Below are 23,526 nucleotides of genomic sequence, written 5' to 3' on the forward strand. Positions count from 1 at the left end.
AGAAGATTAACTGAGACTCCCTCTGCCATATCAGGACATTTGGAGGGTATGCACTTGAGGTGTTGTCCAAAGATGAGATCAGTGTATTAGGCCTGTGTGTACTTAATCTCCCATTTTGGCCCCTTTTATATTGCAATTACAACAATCTGACTTTGACAATCATGGCTACATCCTATGGAATCCTGTAATCTGTAGTTTGGAGAGGCACTAGAGCTCTCTGGCAGAGACTTCTAAATACCCCCTCCCTATGCTACAAATTCCAGGATTTCATACAAAGGAGACATAACAGTTAATGTGGTGTCAAAGTGCTATAACTGTGAAAGCACCAGGAAGAACTGAATGTACAGAAGACCGCACATAGTTTCCACATACTCAGAAATACTATTAAAATGTGGGGTGAACACAATCTATAATAATTCATATTTTGAAGAGAGCTAATTTGTTTATCAAGGAGATTGAGTTTAAGTTTTAGCAGCAATAGGGCTAGAAACTACTGGCATGTCTGTCTTACAACTTCTCTTTCGAAGCATTGCTGGTTATCATGACATTCTGAGCTGGGCATAGTGAGATGCCCTGTGCAATTTAAAAATAACATGGGTTTGCTAATGCTTTGGAATGATACTCTTAAACTTCCATTAGCCATCAACTCCACACCACTGTGAAGTATTAAGTTACAACAAGATGTCAGACTGTACTAACTGGGAACTTGGTATACAATTTAGGTGAAAGCGATTCTAAAACAAACCCCTTTGAACTCTGGTTAAACCAAGTCATACTTAAAGAGCAGAGAGATGCTGTTGTAAAGGTCAAAGAGAGATGCAGCAATGCCATTTTAGCAATAATTGTGTCAATCGTAATAAGGACTGTTAATTGAGGAGGGAAATGATACAGAAAGGGACTGTAACTCCTACACAAAACAGATCAAAGTAGTGCTAAATGACATGGAAAACAGCTATTAGAGTTTTAGTGCAAATGGAGGTATTGCATGAAAGGAGGCAGATTTATTTTTATTTTTATTTTTTTGGACAAGATGAAATTATTTTTAAGGGAAAAGTGCAGAAATAGCTTTATTTTGAAAAAAGAAACATGGACTGTGAATTGGTGTCTATATTGTTTGGCTTCCTTTGTCACTTAGTGTGTCTTATGGAACTATGGACTGGACTAGGAAACAGGGATTGAAGATCATGGCATGACTCCTCAACAAAGATCTGGGCTACAACGGCACTGCACAAGTAATCCAGTTTGACTGCCGTGGCTCAGTGCTATTCTGGGAATTGCAGTTTTGTGAGACATTTAGCCTTCTCTGTCAGAGAGCTCTGGTGCCATAACAAACTACAATTCCCAGGATTCCATAGCCTTGAGCCAATTACAGTGCTGTTGAACTGGATTATTTCTGCAGTGCGGGTACAGCCTTAGGCTACAGCTGATTTGAATGTTTCAATGTTGTGCATGGAAGAGTTAGTAATTCCCTGCCTTGACCACAGTTGGTCTGTGCAGCACTAGAGTCCTCATAGGCCCTGTTCCAATCTTTTATTTGCTAGAGCCTATCATCTGAATGTCTGCCCTGACACATGACAAAAGTTCACTATGCAGAACTTGAATCCTGGCATACTCTCCAACTGACTCAATTTGGCAAGAAGAGTCTTGATTTCTCCTCTGTCAAACCACTTTTCTAGCTGCTTTTAAGCTGTCCCAATTTCTCTTTCTTCCCACTTTCCCCATTTCCCCCCAGTTTATTTCAACTGCTGCAAAGTGCAAAAGAAGAGTATAGTCAAGTAATTTTTTAACGGGGAGAAGAGAGGACAGGGCAGATTTTTTCCTTTTCCAGTAGGCTCAGTCAAAAGCAAACTTCTGCATCCTCCCTAGCTTGTTTGTTCTTTTCATTTGCCCTTTACACTGTCATACCTTTGAATGGCGAGGATTATTTTTTTAACGTCCCCGACCTCTCTACAACAAAATGATTTTTAGTAATAATCATAAAATGAAACAAATAGTAATGATGGCCAAAAATGAAATGCAGAGAATTAAAATGTTTTGTTATTGAACTTTGTATATATACTAATGCCAGTACAAATAAATAAATGGCAAACCTGCCTTTGCATTTTTTCCCATTCTTTGCGAGAAGTATTATGTCATCTACATATCTTGATGTTTCTTCCTCCAGTTTTCACATCTCCTTCCTCCAAGTCTAATCCAAGCTTTCTATATGATATGTTTAGCGTATAAATTAGATAGAGAAATAGATGCAGCCTTGCCTGACCCTTGTCAAAGGCAAACTGTTCTGTTTCTCTATATCCTGTATGTACAATGACCTCTTGTCCTGAGTATAAGCTACACATCTGAACAATAAAATATATTGTGATATTACCATTTCTTTAAGAGGGATCCATAGTTTTTTCATGAGCTACACAATTAAAGGCTTTCCTATAATCTATAAAGTACAGGCTAATTTCTTTTAGAAATTATTTGCTGTGGTCCAACATCCAATGTATATTTCCAGTATGATCCACAGTACCCCTTCCTTTCCTGAACCTGGCATTTTTCAGTTATATTATTATTATTATTATTATTATTATTATTATTATTATTTCTTCTTCTTCTTCAGCATCACTTTGATTGCATTGGAGATTAAAATGTATGATTTTTGCAGCATGTATGGATGAATACCGTGAGAGTTTATGAGCCTTCATGCATTGCCAGAAATGCAGGGAAGTTGTGGATCTTGATGAGCCTGATCTTTACCACAAAAAATATCTTACCTTGCTTGAGGTTTGTGAACATTCAGCCAAATAGGATGGGAATTCCCACAAAAAATGCCCTCAAGTTCCATACCAACCAAATAGTCATGATCCAGTGTGTCATCAAATACTACCAAAAGGTCCAGAAGAATCAACAGAGATACATTCTGACTGCCTTGTTTCCAGTTTAGGTCATCCATCAAGGTTATCAAAGCTGTTCCTGGCCTCCAAGAAGCCTGAATCAATGCTGGAATGGATTAAGATCATCAGTGTCACCCAAAAAAGCCTAGAGCCATGATGCTACAACTTGATCTTATGCATAGATAGAATCATGTAGCCTGTTGGCAATATGTAGCTCAGGGAGGGGGGCCATTTCATGTGGCTTTTGATACTCTTGGGAACCCTGGGGTCCCAGTACATGCACACACACATCAAACTGGATTGTTCTTAGCTGATTCATCTTTGTTTTTGTTTTTTGCAGTCCCCATCTCTGACCTACCACCTTTCTTTAAAAAGGAAGGTTCAAAAGTGCCCAATACAGTACTTATCTGTAATTTTTGTTTTCATGAACATTTCTCTTTATAAATCTATCAATTAGAAATGAACTGAAAAGATAACTTTTGCTGGACTCCACCTGTCATAACACTTTTAATCTTGCTTATATTTAAGCAATGTAGGTTTTTTCCAGATAACATTCTTGCTTACAATATTACTTGCCTTCAGCTGTTGTTTGACTTAACTTTTCAGCTACCATATTTAAAGGTATGTGATGCATATCTTCTAATCTCTCTCTCTTTCTGTTTAGGTGTTGTTGCTCATTGCAAAGTTTCATAAATTTGTTTGTTATAATTATCTGTCTTAAGGCATTCCTGCTAAAATGACCCCTTTCAAGTACGTAGGTAGTTTACACTTATTAGAAGAGAGAAAGAAAGAGACTGGAAGTAACTTTCTCGCCAGATTTCCCAAGGCAAGAACAGTCAAAGCACAGCAAATTAGCAAATGCATCAACACCTTTCCTGGCTCTCAAGGTGGGGGAAATTCAACTCACATTCAATGTAAAAGGTGCTTTGTTTTGATTAGGAATATGTATCTTTGCACTCTGAAAGACGTCTTACCTTGTCTGAATTGCAGCCCTGTTCTTTTTCAGCTTTAGCAAGTGTTTATGACTGTTAAAATAAGAATGAAAAATTGAGATGTGAAACAGATGTTATTTTCTCCTGCCAGACTGAACATTTGTTGTGCAATCTAGCATGCTCTGCCTTTCTCCTGTAGACAGAGCAATAATGCTGAATCAAAAGAATATGGAATGCATCCTCAAACAGCAAAGACCTAGATTTGCTACAAGAACAACACTGGGGTTACAGGGTCATACTTCATGTTGGCAAATGTGAGAGATTGTACTGTCCAATTGCCAAGGCAGAAGCTGAACAACAACCAGTCTCTCACACGTGCGCACACATGCGATCTAGCAAAAAAAGAAGTAGGCGGAGTCTTCCAAAACTGATACTGCTTCAAGCACTGCTTGCTTTTGACTGCCAGGAAGGGGGGGGGGGAGGCACTTCATTTGCAACCTGTCCACATATAAGGACTGTGGACAGGTGAGCTGAAAACTTTTAGAAAGTCAGAATGGTGGTACAGTAATGAACAAAGTGTTGGACCTGGAGTGTGGGCATTTTTCAATTATATTAAATGCCAAACATCAACAAAAGCTGACTCGTAGCAGGTCAGGCATTTTGTTCATATACATCTACATTGTATACTATGATTTGACAGTGGCTCTCCAAAACAGGTGTGTTAAACGTAGCAACCTGAGTGTGCCTATACTATACTCTCCAAATGTCTTGATTTGGCAAGGACAGACACAGATAATCCTCTGTTATTCCAATTTTTTTGCTGCTTTAAAAACGTATCCATTTCACTCTCCTCCTCTCTCCTTTCCCCTTTGCCTTCAGCTTACTTCATTTGTTGTGGACTAAGGCCCTGTTTAGATCAGCCATTAAGGCCAGCCTGGGGCAGAGTTGAGGCATTGCGTCCACATGATGCATGTCCTGCCTCTGCCTCCAGATGCCGCATGCCACTCCACATGTCATGGTGCTCCGTCCATACGACACAGCGCTGAAGGAGGACCATATAGCTGCACCATCATGGCTATGGTGCCTTTTCCAGGGCACAAAAAGGAGCCACTTTTTGCGGTTCCTTTTTGCACTCTGGAAAAGCCAGATTGGGGCCACAGTGTGAGGTTGTCATGGACCCAATCCGGCTAGGAAAGGGGCACCATTGTGCCATCCCTTAGGGACTAAGTTCAATTGCAAAAGAAGATTGTACTGAATTAGTTCAGCAAGTGGAGACAAGAGGAGGAGATGGAATTGTGCCCTTCCCAGTAGGCTCAGGCAAAGGTAGACTGCTGCATCCTCTCGTAGCTTGTGTGTTCTATCTCATTAACAACTTTTGCATGTTGCCCACACTCTGATATCTGTTGGCTTCACATGTTCCAGTTTTCATCTGTAAATGTTGGAGGGTATGCTATATTTATTAGTTGCTAGTTTGAACGTGTCTCTAAGAGTTTAGGCAGAGCATGAACTCATGTTATTTCTTATTTGAAGGTCCCAGACCCTTCCCATCAGTTAGTCTGTAGTTAGCCTGGGTTTTTGGTCTGCAGTTCTGTCTGTATCCTGTTATCCTGTTATGTGGGGGTGGGGTGGGGTGAGGAAATGAGGGCATCTTCCCTCCAAACAAGAATTCTGTTTCTCCAATGAAATTTTCCTTTCTAGCATTGTAGAGAGTGGGACCTTTAGAACCAGCCACACCTAAAAACTCTTGTATTTGCTTCATACACATTCCCTTAGTTGCCTAAGATAAAACCTTTAAGTAAACCTGCTTCATATGTTTTACCTTAGCCTACTTTATTTGCCTTCTAGACCCTGTGTGTGTGTAAGTGTATGTGTTTGTGGTGGCAGTGTGAGACTGGTTGTTTCTCACCTTCTGCTTGCAAATTCTAATTACTCTGTTTGATATGCTGTCTGTCAACAAGGCACAGGTTTGTACCAGTACCTCCTGCTGTATCCTTTTAACTAGAAATGCCAATGGTGGCCCCTAGGACATTTTATAAGCAGTATATGATGGATATGTGCAGTTGATCTAGGTGATCTAGGTGTAGTCATCTAGATATAGACCCACTTAAGTTGTGATTAACTTAAGCCCTATTTATTTTAATGTGTCTGATCAAGGTATTGCTGAGCTTGCATATGCTTCATGTCTCTATGCCTAACCACCTCCAGAGTGTATTTAAAATAACATTCTTCAGGATGTTGAAGTTATTCCAGGTTATCATGGTTGTATTCCACCCTAAGATTTCATGTAAATATTTACCCATTCATGTTAAATTACAACTTCTGCTTCTAAATATCCACAAATTGACATTTAAAAAAATCACAGTATGTCCTTTTTACGTCAGATTGTCCATATTCACTTAAATTATCAAAGGTTGGATATGTTCCCTTTTCTGCTTGTTCTCTTTCCTTTGTTTTCTATAGATTTAGATGTTACATGAAACTGTGCAGCACATTTGTTATTCTTGAATACTTGCAGAGAGCATTTTATAACCCAGGAGAATACACATAATTTTCTCCTTTAAAGTCATAAGAAGTTATTTGTCACTCAATCAAAATAAAAATGTCACTTCAGTATGGATTTGCAGAAATGACAGAATTTTATTTTCTTGAGCAAAACAGACAAATCTGTATTCCTAGCTCAGTAATATCTTGCAGCTTTGCAAACACTTTCCTTCTGCAGCCTGCCAGGAAATGTCACTTAATGGAAGTTTTAAAACAGCTGTGGTGGTAGTAAGTTCACACAAAGGAAGTAGCAAAATTAGCACTTTGCATGAAAGGCCTGGGTCTTTTAATGTTATTTTGAAAGTGCCTTTTATTTTTCTGTTTACCATCTGACCTAATAGTTTGTCTCTGGATCAGAAGTATTTTGTGACCTTTTTTGTTGTTGACCTTCTGGTCAGTTATTAACTTGTATGTTTGTTTGTTTGTTGTTGTTTGTTCTGTTTTTTAAAAAAATATTGCATTGGATTTAATACTTTTTAAGGAGGGGAGGGTACCAGGGATTTTATATGTTTTGTATTTTTAACTTTGTTATCCGCCCTGATTGTTCTCAGAGGGGCGGGATACAAATAATTTTTATTATTGTTGTGGTTGTTGTTGTTGCATCTCAATAGAGCCATACCATTTGAGCTGTCAGCCATCTGAAAGTACAAAATCCAGGAAAACAGCTACACAAACATCACCTCAGTCTACATCACCTCAGCGACAATGGTCACTGCACCCAGGGGCATCACTAGGATGTGTGTGGGGGTGAGGGGTGGGGGGGTGCGGACTGCACCGGGTGTCCCCCTTCCAGTGTGGAGTATACCACCATGTCTCTCCATAGGTAGACCAGGACTCCTGGAGACTGAAGGTTCTGGAAAGGACCTGGTCCACCACCCACAAGTAGCAAGGTGGCTGGTTGGGACGCTGTCATCATACCACAGCAAATTCCTGGAGGCCTCACCCATTCACAAATGGTGCTTGGATCTCTTTGGGATTTGCAAACAAGGTAGATAGATCAGAACAACCTGAAACATGGATAGTCCCTTCTGGTGCCCCAGCCACTGGCAACAAGTAGACTGGAGACTGCTCTTCAATAACAGCCCAATCTACTCTCTACTGATTTCCTGAGGAAAATACAGTTTATCCACAACTTCCCAGAGAACACCATCTCAGCCACTATGGATAAGATGTCCCTATGCACCAACATCCCACACCAGGATAGACTATAAGCCACCAAGAATGCTACAGCAGACCTAGGAGTTTATCGCGTTCACTTTTCAGCCTGATCTGGGCACAGGAAGGGATTGGGCTGGAATGGGGGAAAACAGGTTTTATCTCACACAGAATTGCTGCTGTACTGCCCCCTGACCATCACCCATTCCCAAGCTGTGCTCTACTGGTTGATTTTGTTAGTACAGAAAGCTTCTGTACTACCAAAATCACGGGGAGAAGCATGGCTGGGGGATGGGGGATGGTCAGATGGCAGTGCAGCAACAATTTTGTGTGTGATAAAACCCGCTCCTCCCCCTTTCTGGCCTGATCCTGTCCTGTACCTGGATCGGGCTAGAAATTCATGTGCCATAAGCTATCTAGTCACCAAACTCTGTTCACTTTGTACTTGCTAATAATTACTTAACTTTTGGGAATAATATGTAACTCCAAGTCAGTGGCACTGCCATGAGAACTCACATGGCAAAGTATGGAAGCACAGAATGCACATTATAAAATAATTGTAATATAAATTATAATATAAATAATTTTATATTAACAAAAGAATAAAAAATAATTAGGTTAATCTATAAATGAAAGATTTTTCTTCCAGAAATGCAGTGTGGCAAGCCAATACCAAGTGGGACACTAAGTCAGGGGAGGTTTTATTCCCCCCTCCCCAGCTAGTCCCAGAGAAGTCCTGACCTGCCTTCAGTTTGCATGGGGTAAGGAGTCCCATTCATTCTACTGGATAGGTGTGGACAGGCTGGATTTATTCATTACAACAGCAGAGGACAAAAGCCTTAACATACCCCCTTCCTGCCCCAAAACTAGGTTACCTAATTTTGATCATCTCTCCCCACTCCTCAGCTCCTGCACTGGGTACTGTATTTCTAAAAGAAAAATCCAGAACTCAAGGACAAAGTACGACATGCACATAGATTGTGGAACTACTGTAGTTTGCTCATTGTGTGTCAGTGTATGTGAAACTGGAGTTGAATTTCATTACACTAAATATAGATGTTGGATGCTGGACAATGCAACACATGGGAAAGGTTGCAAAATGGTGACTGACATGGAATATCATCATCACACCATATAGGATATGCCCAGGATGACACAGCACACATGATGCAAGAGGACTATTGCAAATACCTGGGTGAGAAAATCATGCCATGGACAAAATGTATAAATATGAGCATGGCCTATGTTCAGCACGGGTTGCTGTTGTTAGTGGATAGTTGTTTGGATAGTTGTTGGTTTGTATATAGTGCTTGTCATGGCCAGCCACGAGGAGGACTCGGAGGAGGACTTGCCTCCTCAGGTACAGGAGGAACCTGAGGCTGTGCCAGGCCCCAGTTCTGCCCTGCCAGGTCCCAGCTCTGCTCTCCCAGCCCCAGTGGATTTGGCTCAGCCAGACCCTAGCTCTGTGGGATCTCCTCCAGTGGAGCCTGGGGCTCAGCCGCCCAGCCTTGCCCCAGTAGAAGTTCCAGACCTGGGAGACATAGAGCAGCAGAGCATTGAGATTCCTACCTTCAGCCAGAGGTGATCAGAAAGGGTGTGCCTCCAGTGTTCCAAGAGGCTTGCTAAGAAACGCTCATTAGCCACTCAGCAGCGGTGACAAGGGAGCTAGATATAAGACACATGGCAGATGGTGAGCTCTCTTGTCAGAGTCTATTGTCTTCTAATTAGTAGACGCTGCTGGATCTGACTCCTGGCTTCCTAGACCTTTGACTGCCTTTGAATACTTGACCTTGGACTGGACATCTTGACCAACCCTCTGGCACTCTTGACCTTGGACTGGACTGGTAGTATTTCTCTCTGTAATCCTGAACTTTGGACTGGCTTGTGGCTTATTCTATTGGACGTTGTTTGGCATTGTTGTTTGAGGAACTGCTTCTTGGCAGCTCAGTGTGGTTCCCTTTTGCCCAGCAGGCTCTTATCAGCTGTTTGAATGTGTGTTGGCAGCATTCCCGGACATTGCTGTAAATACTCTGTAGTAAAGTTCTGTACATAGAACTTATAAATTCTGAGTTGTTATTTAGCACCTTGGTCAGTTATAGGTACTGACAGCACTGCTTGAGCCCAACAGAGGAGGACCATGGGTAGTGTGTGTCTCTGACAGTGTTGCGTGCTTTCATGTCATTTCCGACTTCTAGTGACCCTATGGCAAACCTATTATGGGGTTTTCTTGGGAAGATTTGTTCAGAGGAGAGTTGCCATTGCCTTCCCCTGAGACTGAGAGCATGTGACTTTCCCAAGGTCACCCACTAGGATTTGTAATAGCCATTAAGACTTATAGGTTGGAGATAAGACCATGCAACACCTATGTCTCAGAGGTGAAGAAAGTCTTTTCTGTGATCGCTACCCCTTTACCTGCCAAGTCCACCACAACCTATTATGCTAAGTAGAATGGATTTGCACCTGGGATGAACTTTTAGCATCCCCATATTTTAGAGGGATGAAGTGAGGGCAGGACTAGCTTCATAGATTCCATGAGCTCAGGTCACAGAACCAGCATGGAGCTGGGATTCCTAATGTTATTGCTTTTGATAGGCTGATAATACTAGGCATCAGCACTGGGCAAACCAGGAATGCATTTGGTAGCTTGACCTTCTGTCCTTGCCCAACCAACATTTCAGAATCTCTGATCCCTACTGTTTTTAGCTTTTCACCTCCCTTTGCACCACATCTGTATTTAGGGAAGGCTGTTGATGCTTCAGTGTGCCCTTGACAACTTGGCGTGACTGCGTTATATGCAATTTCCAACACATTGTGGACACTAATTACAAACAATTTCAACAGTCTCTTAGTCTTCCTCCTCTAATCAGGCATTTCAGCTCAGTTTAATTTGGGTTAAGAGACTGCTGAGACTGTTTATGTCTTTTCTGGGTATAATCAGGTACACTTCTTCTTGCATAGTAGGGAAGTCCTTGTGGCTTTAATCATTAGCCTTAGCAACTTTCAAAGACCAATACGTCTTGTCTCCCCCCTGTCCCTCCACATACTTTTTCAGCTAGGGGAATTTTATATGGTGCTTTCTTAGAGCTTGATTGGTTATCAGTGGGACTTTTTCATGCTGTGCCACTTACGATCTTCTCTTTGCATAAGGTCAAAAGTATCTTTTACTGTTGTGTGCATTTTCTTCCATAGGCTGTGTGAGCAGTGGCAGAGTACATCTGTCAATAATGTCCTAATGTCACCCGGATATTTGAGAAAGCCACAAGATTCTAGGAACACTACTGTTTCCATTTTAATGCTGTCAGCACCTGGTCTTCCACATGTTTTGAAATACAGTTTTTTAAAAATTGGTCTTTGTCCCCTAACTTTTGTTTTGCTACGTTGTGGTTTCTCCCTTCATTCTGGCAATGTACAAAACTGCACTTGTCAGTGTACATTTTCTTTAGCCTTGAGTTGTCAGTGTTCTCTCTCAAGCCCTTTGCCCTTGCACTGCATTTTATTTCTTTTCTGCAATCTGTCATTTTTTATAACCTCTATAGCTCTTCACCAGATGTGGCATATGCAAGCTTCAGATCCATTAACTGTTGTATTTCATTCCAGTTGATTCTGAAGCACTTTGCAAGTTCTCCACTTCACAGCACTTAATCAATGGAGACACCAAACAGTAGATGTGGATGGCAGACATTAACACAAATTGAGTACAAGCAGCTTTCCTTTCATCCTTTCAGATGCCGATCACTTGTAAGTTGCTTATTATTTCAGAGAGACTAATATAGTTGGTTATAGAGACTAATTTATATAGTTGAGTGCATGAGAATAAACACAGGTGGTCATTGGTCATGATCTATTTGTGAATCTGCCCTATATATTTCCATTCATATTCCATTGTCTTCTTTTGCATATATTTTGTTGTTTGTTCATGGAGCAAGGCCATCGCCAGAAGTGTAGGCACAGAGTTAAGAACATGTCCCCACGGCTGTTGCTAGGAAGGGAGACCAGACTAGCTCACTCTCTGTTGTGCTTCTGCTGGCAAACAAAGACATTTTCATTTAGAATCTTCTTGGTGTCTAGAGCTGCTGCCATATTGCAGAATAAAAGCAGGTTTTGACACCACTTTCACTTCCATGGCTCAATGCTATGGAATTCTGGGATTTGTAGTTTGGTGGGGGTACTAAAACTGTCTGACAGAGAAGGTTAAATATCTCACAAAACTACAAATCCCAGAATTCCATAGCATTGAACCATGACAGTTAAAATGATGTCAAATTGCTTTATTTCTGCAGTGTGGTAGCAGCCTAAACTGATGAAATAACCCTTAATCTGGTGGGTGCCTTAATTTATATGGGATGAGGCACAAAGCTTAGAAATGTGACTGTTTTAAGGAATATAACTCCCAGAATCCCACAGTCATTTTAGGGTTATACTCCTTGAAAATCAGCACTTCTAAGCTCTGATTTGATTTTATCTGGTCTTTTTGAATGTTTTGGTGATGGGTTTATTTCATCTGAATTCACAATTAATCCTTTTATTTTAACTGTGTTTTCCTGCTAGCTGCCCTGAGGCCTATCTCTAGTGAGGAGGCAACATATCCATCATAAATTTAAAAAAGAAGTAATTGACATAAAGAGCTACAGTTCACATTTAGAAGGTTCACAGGATGTATCTACAGGTAGTTTCCATCCCTTCTCAAACTGCTCTCAAATGAAACCCAGTTTGAATAAGGGTCAGGAAAATATTTATAAAGGAAAATATTTCTGATTCATCACAAAGAAGCATGGCATCATTGTAGAAACTGAATAGTCACAGGTTTGGACATTTTATATAGGAAGGAGCAGAAATTCAGAGTATAAGAAGTGGGTCAGTTGATTCTGCCAAAGGATTTTGGCTATTTCAGGTGTTCTCGTCCAAAGTCCAGTGAAGAATCTTTTCATACTGAGAATCTACAAATATAAACAAATTATAGTTTATTCCAATGAAAAGAGATGCCTCTGGAAAACTGTGTGCATTCATATCTATAGTATTATCTCTCCATTTTAAATGCATGCATTCCTGTGTTTTGATCCTCGTTTATTGGATATATAGAAAAACCTTTGTGATTTTAAGTGTTCCACATAATGGACGATTTAATTTTGTGTCTAAGAAATCAACGTTTAAGAATATGTATGTGTGTGTTAACAAATAAACTCCAACATGATTTTTCTACATTAAGTGCATGTTGTTAGATAAACATGAGGTTCTAGATCTGATGTCATTTGATTCTGCATCAGGTTGTGAAGTGAGACAAAAGCTCATATGTCGGTATATATTTTACTGTATTAATAAACAGGTACTAAGCTGGCATCTGTTTTAGCAGGATGTCTTTAAATACCGCTGGATATAAGATGATGGCATTTGCATAAGATCCCCCCCCCCCATCTCCTGAACTTAAGGTGGTTAATGATACTGAAAACAGAGGGGAACAAAACATATTCAGTATGATCTGTGACAATAGATTGTTGTGGCACTCTTGTCCAAAGGGATTCATGTAAAGGTGGATCTTGCAAACCCCCCTGATGTGACCTGGTTCCCTAATGTCTACTTTACAACCTACCGATTCCTGCCTCTGGCAGGCTATTCCACAACCTAAGCACTGTCATTGGAAAAGGCTTTGAGAGGTCAATAAACTGAACTTTCAGTGAAGATCTAAACCCAGCAGGGGTAGAGAAGCATATATAATTGTGGGGAGATAGGAATAAAGCTCTCTGATCAGAAGCTAAGAGCTCCTAGTGGGCTGTTATACTAGGAATAAACAAGGCATTATGATTATGCGTTTCCCTATCAACTGTAATTAAATTAGGCTTTGCCTTGTATAAGTAACAACTGTGTATTGTCAGTTTATGGAAGACAAAACAATCCTCCCATGAAAGCGCCAACACTTTCTGATGCAACAAAACAAAAACAAAGAAACATTGTGACAAACATCAAAAAGAAATCTGACACTGGTAAACAATAATCAATTATTTAAAATAATACTAAGAAAAAAACTGCAGCAATTTATCTTTTTTCAAACAAGAATTGGAAGAAAATTAGCTTGAAACTGTCATCACGTCAAATTGGGTATATTTGCAACTTAAAATTAACCAACATTGAAGTTATTCTTTGTTCTGTGTATTCATTTTCTTTTGTAACCTCAGCCTTTAATCACCACTGACTTGATGAAGTGTGCTTCTGGCGTTTCAGGATTTGTCCTTCTGTCTTTGAAATGCCCTGGGCCAATTCATTTAACTTGGCCCATTATTGAGTCAGGTCATTGGATCATAATCAGTGGTCCCCAAACTGTGCTCTTTAAGGAATTTTGGACTTCAGCTCCCAGAATCACAAACTATTGGCCAACATGGCTGAGGCTTCTGGGAACTGAAGTCCAAAATCTCTTAAAAGAGCACAGTTTGGGGACCACTAGTCCAATACACACACACACACACACACACACACACACACACACTTGGCCATTGGACATGTTGACTGTGAGATGCTGGAGATTGTAAGTTCTGGCCCCACAAGGCTGCTTGATCTCAGAAGTTGAGCATGCAAAGCATGGGTTGCTTTCTTTCTTTTCATAAAGGGAATTCCTATTTCTTCTTCACTTAAGGTAACATACTGTGTGGCTCTGAGGAGTATTGTACACTACCATATAGAATTAAAATTAGGGTATCCAGTCATGAATGTGTGAAACTGGCTTTTAAGTAGGCATGTACATTGGATTTGGCTGAAATGTGAAGTCCATGCAGAATCAGGCCTCTTGGGATCGGTTTGGGTGGCCCCCAAGATTAAGAACATTTTTCTCCACAGCGAATCTGGATCCTTTCAAATCATCATTCAGGCTCTTGATTTTGGACTTAGGAAAGATAGATGATCTGTCAATAGAAATACACAGGAAGGGTAAGAAAGGGGGAGGAAGACTGAGTCACATTTTGATCTTAGGGCATGTTTTAACAGTGTTCTCACAGTTGTGTGTTCGGGAAGAATTGTGCTTCCTCCTTCGGTCCCCATGGTACACTTAAACATCATACTTTTTAGTGAGTTTTCAGGCATATGATGTTCATGCAACCTCTGCACTTTTATCATTCTAAAACATTCCAGTTTTCATGCCTAGGGAGACACAAACAAAAACAAACAGCTTCATTTATATACCGCTTCCTACTGAACTAACAGTGTCTAAGCAGTTTACAACTGTAAGCTAATTGCCCCCAACAATCTGGGTACTCATTTTAGTGACCTCAGAAGAATACAAGCCTGAATCAAGCTTGAGCCCTTTCGCTGGTACTGAACTCACAACCTTATGGTTTTGAGTGAGTGCCTGCAGTACAGGCATTTAACCACTGCGCCACCAGGGCTCCTATACATCTATATATTATATACATCTATAATGTATAAAATTTTCATATGGATCCAGATCTGAAATCATTCAAATGGTGGTCTTTGTAAACTTTGGCATTCCAGGACCAAGGCCATATCAGGGTTCCATTTTACAGCCTTTTAGGAGTCCCTACATACCCCAACTTTTCTTTAGATGGATCTAGGGAGACTCAATGAAAGCTTTTTGTTGTTGTTGTTCTTTTTTTAAAAAAATCTTCTGAGGATACTCTCTTTACATTTTGGAGTTACCTCCTCTGCATCCCTTTTTATGGCATGCACATGTTTTGTTGATAAAATATGGTTTTGGGATTCAGCCAGTTTTTATTTTTTTAAGTGTCAAGATAGACAAAGTGAAAATCACTGTGCATTATTATTATTAACCTTTATTTATGAAGTGCTGTAAATTTACACAGTGCTGTACATACAATCTTTTGTTAAGAATGTTCCCCACAACTCATTTAGAAATCTCCTAATAAATTAAGAGGGATGATTTTGGAGTAAACGAATTTTAATCTAAGAGTGCTACATGAATACATAAGTTTTACACAGTACTATGACCAGTTAAATTGCCCCAAGAGGAATTTATTGCCAATAAGGATAATCACCAAATCTGATAAAGTTTTAAGATATTATTTAGAAGATTTCTAAAAGAGGTCCAAAATCCTAACCACCAAGTTCCAGGCCCATTATCCCCCAACGTGATACTTCACATGTTTGAATCCACATATCCCAAGCCAATTCAGCCAAGCAAAAATGACAGCTTTTGGAGTCCAACACAACTAGAAAGTGCCAGATTTAGGAAGCCTGGACTACAAATTGGCACAGTCAAACATTTATGGCCTGATACAATCACAAGGAATGTTCATGTCATGAAGCTTTAGTAGTGTGACTGGGCAATTTAGGCAATGGAACTAGACTTAATCATCCCTCTTCCTATAAAACTCATAGCTGCTTGTTTGATTGAACTACACATATGCTAGGACAACAACGTTGATACAGAGCAGGCCTTAAAATTGAAAAATGTTTACATATGTAACCTGATTCTTTTCCAATAGTGCACTTTGGCTTTAGTTTTAAAATGATAGCTTACTCCATGGCCCCTCTATATCTTAAGAAATCAGGCCTTAGCATTAAAGTCTTTGTGATGTTGAGCACAGCAAGAGACTCATTGTTTTCTCCAGGCATGTTTTATTCTAATATTCAACTGCTTTCCCCCTCTGTCATGCCTCTCCACTTGAGAGTTTGTCTTTATTGGAAGATGAACCAGATTTATAATTGCAGGAGTCACAGCAGAAGATGCCTGTGCAGCAGATCAGGCTGAGTTCAGAACAGGAGAAAGGGCTGGAGGAGTGCTCCCCTGGTCCCAGGGAAAAGAGGTGGCTCAAACTTTTCCCTGCAGATAAAGTGAGAGGCTGCAAACAAAGTGACAGGATGAGCAAAGCTGTGGAACATATTCCCTAAATACTGCCTGGAATCTGGGCTTTGGATAATCATGCTACCTTGCTGAGGTTCCTTGCAACCATCAGCTACCTTGTTGAATTACAACTTCAGTCTTCCTCTTGACAGCTTGGCTTATGAAAGTGTATCTATCAGATGTATAACCCCTGGAATGTTTAGCAACTCGGCTTTTGGCTACTGTGACTCCCTGGAATCCTGACTCTGATTTACAGCTTTCTTGGACTATTTGACACCAGATACCTCTTGCTTCTATGGCTTACTGACTCAAGAACTCTGAACGTTGTTTGAGGATAAAAGCAGGACACCCTCCATAAACATGGAAGGTAAGCAAAATAATGAATTAAAATTTTGTTACTTTTCTTTTAACACCCCCTCCCAATAATATAGAATCATATAAGCTTAAGGATAGAAGGAAGCACAAGGGCCGCCTAGTCTAACCTCTGCCAGGCTGGAGCACAGCATCAAAGTGTTCACGTATTATGTGAGAGATATGTTCCAGGACTCTTCACAAATAACACATTTTGTATATAACCTGGAACCCTATTTTTTCATACCTGAAATGAATGACAGAGTGTTCTCTCTATGCATTTTCTAGGTCCTCCAGCATGATTCAGTGGTTTGCTTCCTCTGGGTGTTGACCATAGAGTCATGCTAGAGGACCTAGAAATGCCTAGAGAAATGTTCTCTCAAGGCATTTTCTAGGTCCTCAGCATGATGCTGTACAGTAGTATAATTCTGCTGGAAGTTGACTGGAACATGTACAAACATGACTAACTTGTGTATAACTGAAACCACATAATACAAACTCATGTAATATGTGGACTGACTGTACCTCTGGGAGACAGTCATCCAGATGCTGTGTAAAGGCCTCCAAAAAAGAAGAATCAGCCACCTTTGAATATAGTTTGTTCCATTGTGGAACAGCTCTTAATGTCAGGAGGTTTTTCCTAAGGTCTAGGTGGCATCTCCTTTCTGGCAACTTGAATCTACTGGTTTGTGTTCTAGTCTCCAGAGTAGCTAAAAACAACTTTGATCCATCTTCACCATGGCATCTCTTCAAATAAACATTCCGAGTTCCCTATGCAGTTCCTCATAGGACATGGATTCCAGACCTCTTACTATCTTGGTGCTGAAACAGACCAGCCCAAAGGGGTGGCGTGATGCTGCCCCCAAAAGAGCCAGGTGGACGCCACAGCAACTGCACGCCATAGCCCCACTCCCAAGTTTTGCCACCTCAAAAAAGGAGCGGCAGATTGCCACTCCTTTTATGTGTTAGCTTTTCCTGCACCACCGGGGGTTTGCAGCACTGCAGCAGCATGGCATCTAAATGCCATCCCACCACAGCACTGTGAAGCCCGCGCACATGCGGTCACTTTGCATTAGATCCTTCAGCCAGTTACAAATCCACCTAACAATAGCACTGTGTAGCCCACACATTTGACCTGCCTGTCTCTAAAAACATCATGGTCAGTGTGACCAAACATCCTTCTTTCCCAGGACATGTCCTACATTTCAACCTTCTGTCCAGGAGGAATTTCAAAATGTCCTCTATTTTGAGCATGACTAAAAAGCATGAATTTATATTTATATTAGTCTTTTAGCTAATGAAGAAAAAGAAAGTGTAAGTGATGGTGGGGTGGGGTAAACAACTTTTGAAAAGAAAAAAGCTACGTGCTCTTGCATGGTCATCTTAATATTTTTACAGTCAACTCTCCATATCATCAGACTATTTATCCACAGATTGACTCATCCATGGTTTGAATTTTTTTAAAAAAATATAAATTCCAAGGAGAAAACCTTGATGTAGTCATTTTATATAAGGGGCACCCTTTTACTACACCATTGTATTTAATGGTTCTTGAGCATCCACATATTTTGGTATCTATGGGGGGACCTGGAACCAAGCCCCATCAGATACCAAGAGCCTGCTGTACATGCTTAATGTTCTTATGTATGGGGAAATAGTTCAGGGTATAGAGTATGTTTTAAGTAATTTAAGGAAATGTCATGCTCATCTCTGCTATTGTCATGTATATTTATCTTTATTTTGTTTTCATATCATGCCATTTCCTTGGCTCAGTTTCACACAACTGGCATAACTGGCTGATGCTGGAGAAGATGGGGTAATGTATAATATCACATCACAAAAAACCACATGTTATAGGAATAGATGAGAGAACATGACATAAAGATGCCATTTTGGCAGCAGCCCTGCTGTAAAGTTTTTTTTTGAAATACAAGCAAACATGTCAGCAGAAAATTATGTTTTTATTCCTTGAGAAAGAACTTGAAAAAGGCAGCATTTTTAGCCAACTTCTTAAAATATTCTAAAATACATTAGGGATGTGTTACAATTTCATTTCAGTTCCGTTTTGATAAAAATTGATCCAATTTTTTTTTGGGGGGGGGGAAATCAAATTTGGCACAGAAAGAATTTGAGAATGAAAAGAATCAAATGTAGGAGACACTGAAACTGACAGATTCATCCAGGGATGCCCAGTATATTGTGGTTTAGTTCTTCAAAAAATGTCTTTGAATTCTTGAATGTTCAGCCACGTTGGGGCTGAATTAGAATCATCATCTCTCTTTTACATTTAAAATATACATGTCATCTTTAGCAGCTAAATGGAAGGTGCATACAATATGGTTCTCTTTACGCTGGGGAAGGCTGTAGCATCTGAATGTGGCCAGTGTCTTTAGTACAATTTCTATAAGAATTTACTAAAATCCACACATTTCTTCATACTTGAGAAAGAATTTTACATTTCAAAAAACTAAATGTGGGAGAAAGCAAAACTGACAGATTCTTCCCCATTTATATTATGGTCCCTAGGATTTTCATCTGTGACATCGGCTTCCACTCACGCCGCTGTATACATTAGCAGCAGAGCTTAAAATTGCCAGTGACTAAGACTTTTTAATATTTACCATTTTTTGCTTTTAAGGCAATCATTTCTGACAAGCTAAGAACTTGCATGAAAGCCCAGTAGAAAACAGTTACTAATCCTCTTATATTTGTCACCCATATTGCTGGGGTCAAAAATGATGTCATTTTTCAATAGTTGCTACCAGCAATAGGCTCTGGGGGAAGAAATCACAAATATTATTAGCATAAGCCTTTCTTTTTAAAAACTGTCCGCAGTTTATGTGTAAGCACTTTTCATGGTGTGAACTGTCAGAATTCCAGTGTGCCTAGAAAAATAAGCACTAATGCTAATAATCCTTTTAGTGTTATTAGATCCTGCAAGTATGAATATTACAATCCTTGCTCAATAGTGCTACAGAGTCACAGGCCAGGCTGCTATTTTTTTTAAATGGTCCAGTTGTTTTTGTATTTAGTTAATAGGTATCATTTTTTTCTAGCAGCTTTTAATACTTTCCACATAGAGTAACAAAAACATTGTCTTCTGTCTAATTTCCTGACTCCACTCTTTTCTCTGAAAAAAATGGCTGATGTACTTTGTTGTTGTTTCTGACTTATGGTGACTCTAAGGCGAACTTATCATGGAGTTTTCTTGGCAAGTTTCTTCAGATGGGATTTGCCATTGCCATCCTCTGTGGCTGAGATAGTGTGACTTGCCCAAGGTCACCCTAGTGGGTTTACATGGCGGAGCTGGGATTCAAACCCTGGTTTCTGGAGTCATAGTCCAATGTTCAAACCACTACACCATGCTGGCTTGGTAGACAGGTTTAAAGAGTGTGATGGTCTATGAAAATAATAGTGTTGCAAGATCTGAAATAGGAGAAGGAAGGGGGAGAAAGAAATACTTCTGTTTGTGTACTTTTAAGCTACTTCTCAAAACTAGTGAACACGCCTTTCTTTGACCTTTTGTTTTCAGGAACAGTATGCTAAAGTAGGCCATGATACATCCACAGGTGTCTTTATGCGGAGGACTGAGCATTCTTCCCAAGCTCTCATAGATTCCAGCCTTGCCCTTCAATACACTTTCATTACATGATTAAAGTGCATTCATTCCAATTACAGTACTTCCAGAGGTATGCTGGTAGGTATGCACTACAATGTATGAGGCAACAGTAGAAAAAAAGAGAATAAATATAAGGTAATCAGAAAATAGATAGCCACACATTACTTTGGCAAAATGTAACTGGTGAGTAATTGTCTCAGGTAGCAGGAAATCCCAACATTTGTTGTGCTGTTCCAGGAAACACTGGTTTTTGTGTGTGTTCCACAGCTGTTCTTGTTAGAATTCAGCTGTAAAAAAAAAAGGAACATGATGCCTTTTTTTTAGAAGACTACAGATGCAGGAGCACATAAACAAAGCTGGTGCTTACAATTTTGACTATGACAATAAAAGATTTGTTTATGATAATGCTGATCTACCAAGCAAGACTTCCACATAGGTAAAAAACATTGCTGTATTTTAAAATGTGTTTAATGCAAATCTAGAAATAAGCTGTAGTGAACCATCTCTGGAACAATATGCAAAGGGATCTTGTATTATCTTTGAGACTAAGGAGATTATTGCACGCACATTTTTTGCCTGATCTGGGCACGGGACAGGATCGGGCTGCAACGGGGGGAAACAGATGTTATCACACACGAAATTGCTGCCGCTCACCATCCATCCCTGCGCTGTGCTTATCCCACCGATTTTGGTAGTACAGAAGCTTTCCGTCCTTCAAAATTGGCCAGCTTAGGGAAGGGTGTTGGTCAGCTGGCAGTGCAGCAGCAATTTCATGTGCGATAACACCCATTTCCCCTCGTTCCATCCTAATCCTGTCCCTTGCCTGGACTGGGCAAAAAAATAAATGCAATAATCTCCTACCTTTTGTAGATTTGAGCCTACTTCCTCATCTCTGCAACATATGTCATTTGCAGTGTGGTTTTGCATTCCACTGCATACAATATCAGTGGATTGCACTAGTTTTCAGACCAGCAAAGCTGCTCTGCAGTCTGATAATTAATTTACATTCAAGTGGCCTAAATCTATTATTGCGCTTCCTTGATGGATATTTCTCCCCATCTCCCTCACAACTATTTGAGAGTTTCACAGCCCTCTACACCAGGTTCTATGGAGGGTACACTAGCTACAGCATGAGAGTAGGCACAACTATATTGACCACTGTTGAATCTTCGTAGATAGATAGATAGATAGATAGATAGATAGATAGATAGATAGATAGATACTAGAAGCCCAATTATTAGCCCACTCACATACCGTAGTTAAAAGATTAAACCAAGATATCTGGAAGCAGTTAAGTATTACAATTTCCCTGCAGGCTTCCCATTTTAAAAAAGTAATTTTTCTTCCATTGCAAGGTTTCGCTTCTTTAATATCTAGGCATAAGAATTTTATTAGTAGCACTCTTTTTTAATGGCTGGAAGGACAGGTTATCTGTAAACAGGTTTCACTTGAAAAACATACACAAATCACATCCTTTACTTTGTATGATTTCTGAGTCCGACATTCTCTAATAAATTCCTTATACCCTGCAGTATTTTTTTAACAGCTCACACATTACCATGCTTATACCAGATCAATGAGGGAACTAATTGACATCCAGTGAAGGTGGGAAAGATCTTTGCCTTGGTATTAATCTTCCTGCTCTAAGGCTAATTGCTACAGTCTTTAAGCACGTATTGTAGGCATGTTAACTCCAATGTAGTTAAGGCTTTGGCAATGTTCTCTTTGTATTTACTACTGATCTTCACAGTAGGAAAGTCCATAATAAAAATTAATTTACTCAAGGCTGAAGTTTGCTACCATACCTTCTCTATATTAACATATTTTCATATCAATTCTAACCACCTGTACAAGAAGACATTTTTATGTTCCAACTCAATCAGTGCAACAGAAATTTCTGCTCCTCACATATACATGCCACATGAAAAGCAGTCTTTCCGGAAAAAGCAGCCTACTAGATTCTGGTGAAATCTAAGTACCTGACCATACTTCAAACCCCTAAGGGTTTTGAAGGATGGAGCGACGGCCGTCAAACTGGAATCAAACTTCTTTAACTGTATAGTGCAAATACAATACATGGCAAGCCATGTGACAAATATTCTTCTATTTTCCCCCCTCCTCTCTCTTTTTCACAGGGACACGCTTATTACCACCAAGGAAAAACACCACCGCTACCATCACCACCATAATCAGATTCTTGACTTTTTAAAGTGCCAATTAGGCCCCTGTACTCTGGTAGTTATGTTTTCTGCAGTCCTTCCAGACTGTTGACAGTGTGGGATATTTCCTGTGGAATGAAAGAGAGGTGGGTTGTTTCCTACTGTGCAAGATCTAAAGGGAAAATATTTATCTTTATCATGAACCTGTCACATAAGATTCTGATTCTACAACCTAAGCAATTCTTGAACTTGATATAAATAATCTGGTAGAATCCTGTCATTTCTTCCAAAGACATCAATGCTCTTCCAAGACTATTGAAAGAAGTAAAATTTTGTTCATGTGGATGAATGTGAACTTAATCAGGATGATACTTCAGTACCAAACTGCATGCCTAAACACCAGACATTGTAGGTTATATTCTTTTTCCTTTGAATTATATGTTGTTGTTAATGAGCTGTCTTATTGTACGTTAATCTTTCTGAATTTATAACCAAATGTTAATGCTTTGCATTTCATTTTGATTTTGGCTTGCGAGACTTGCATTCAGTGCTGTCTGTCTGTTAGTGGCATAGACACCATTAGTAGAATGGACACCCCCCCCCCCCCACTTCTACAACTTGCTGTGTGCAGCCCAAGTGTTTTAGGGTGTTGGGGCACCCTCCAAAGTAGATTTGAGAGACACACATTCTAGTACTAGGAAAGCAAGAAGGAAAAAAATTCCACTGTGGGAGTGGGAGTCCAACCATGTGATCATTTATGGAGTCCTGAGCCACTTTGGAACCATATGTGAACTCAAGTTGGGCAAAGTGGAATATAAACTTAATAAATGAAATGTATGTGGAATTTTTGAAAGGTTTTCAGTTTAAAGAATCATAGAGTTGGAAGAGACCTCAAGGGCCATCAAGTTCAACCCCCCCGCTACACAGGCCATAGAATATGTGTTCTTCTAATGACAGTGTGAGCACAGCACCCTGACACTTCTCTCTCTCTCTTTTTTAGTAATTGTTCCAGAGGAGTCCACATATTGATTGATTCATTTGCAACAATTTGTTCTGCTGAGCTGGTTCACTATACCAGAACTGA

The sequence above is a fragment of the Sceloporus undulatus genome, chromosome 2 (genome assembly GCF_019175285.1).
Source record: "Sceloporus undulatus isolate JIND9_A2432 ecotype Alabama chromosome 2, SceUnd_v1.1, whole genome shotgun sequence".
NCBI lineage: Eukaryota > Metazoa > Chordata > Lepidosauria > Squamata > Phrynosomatidae > Sceloporus > Sceloporus undulatus.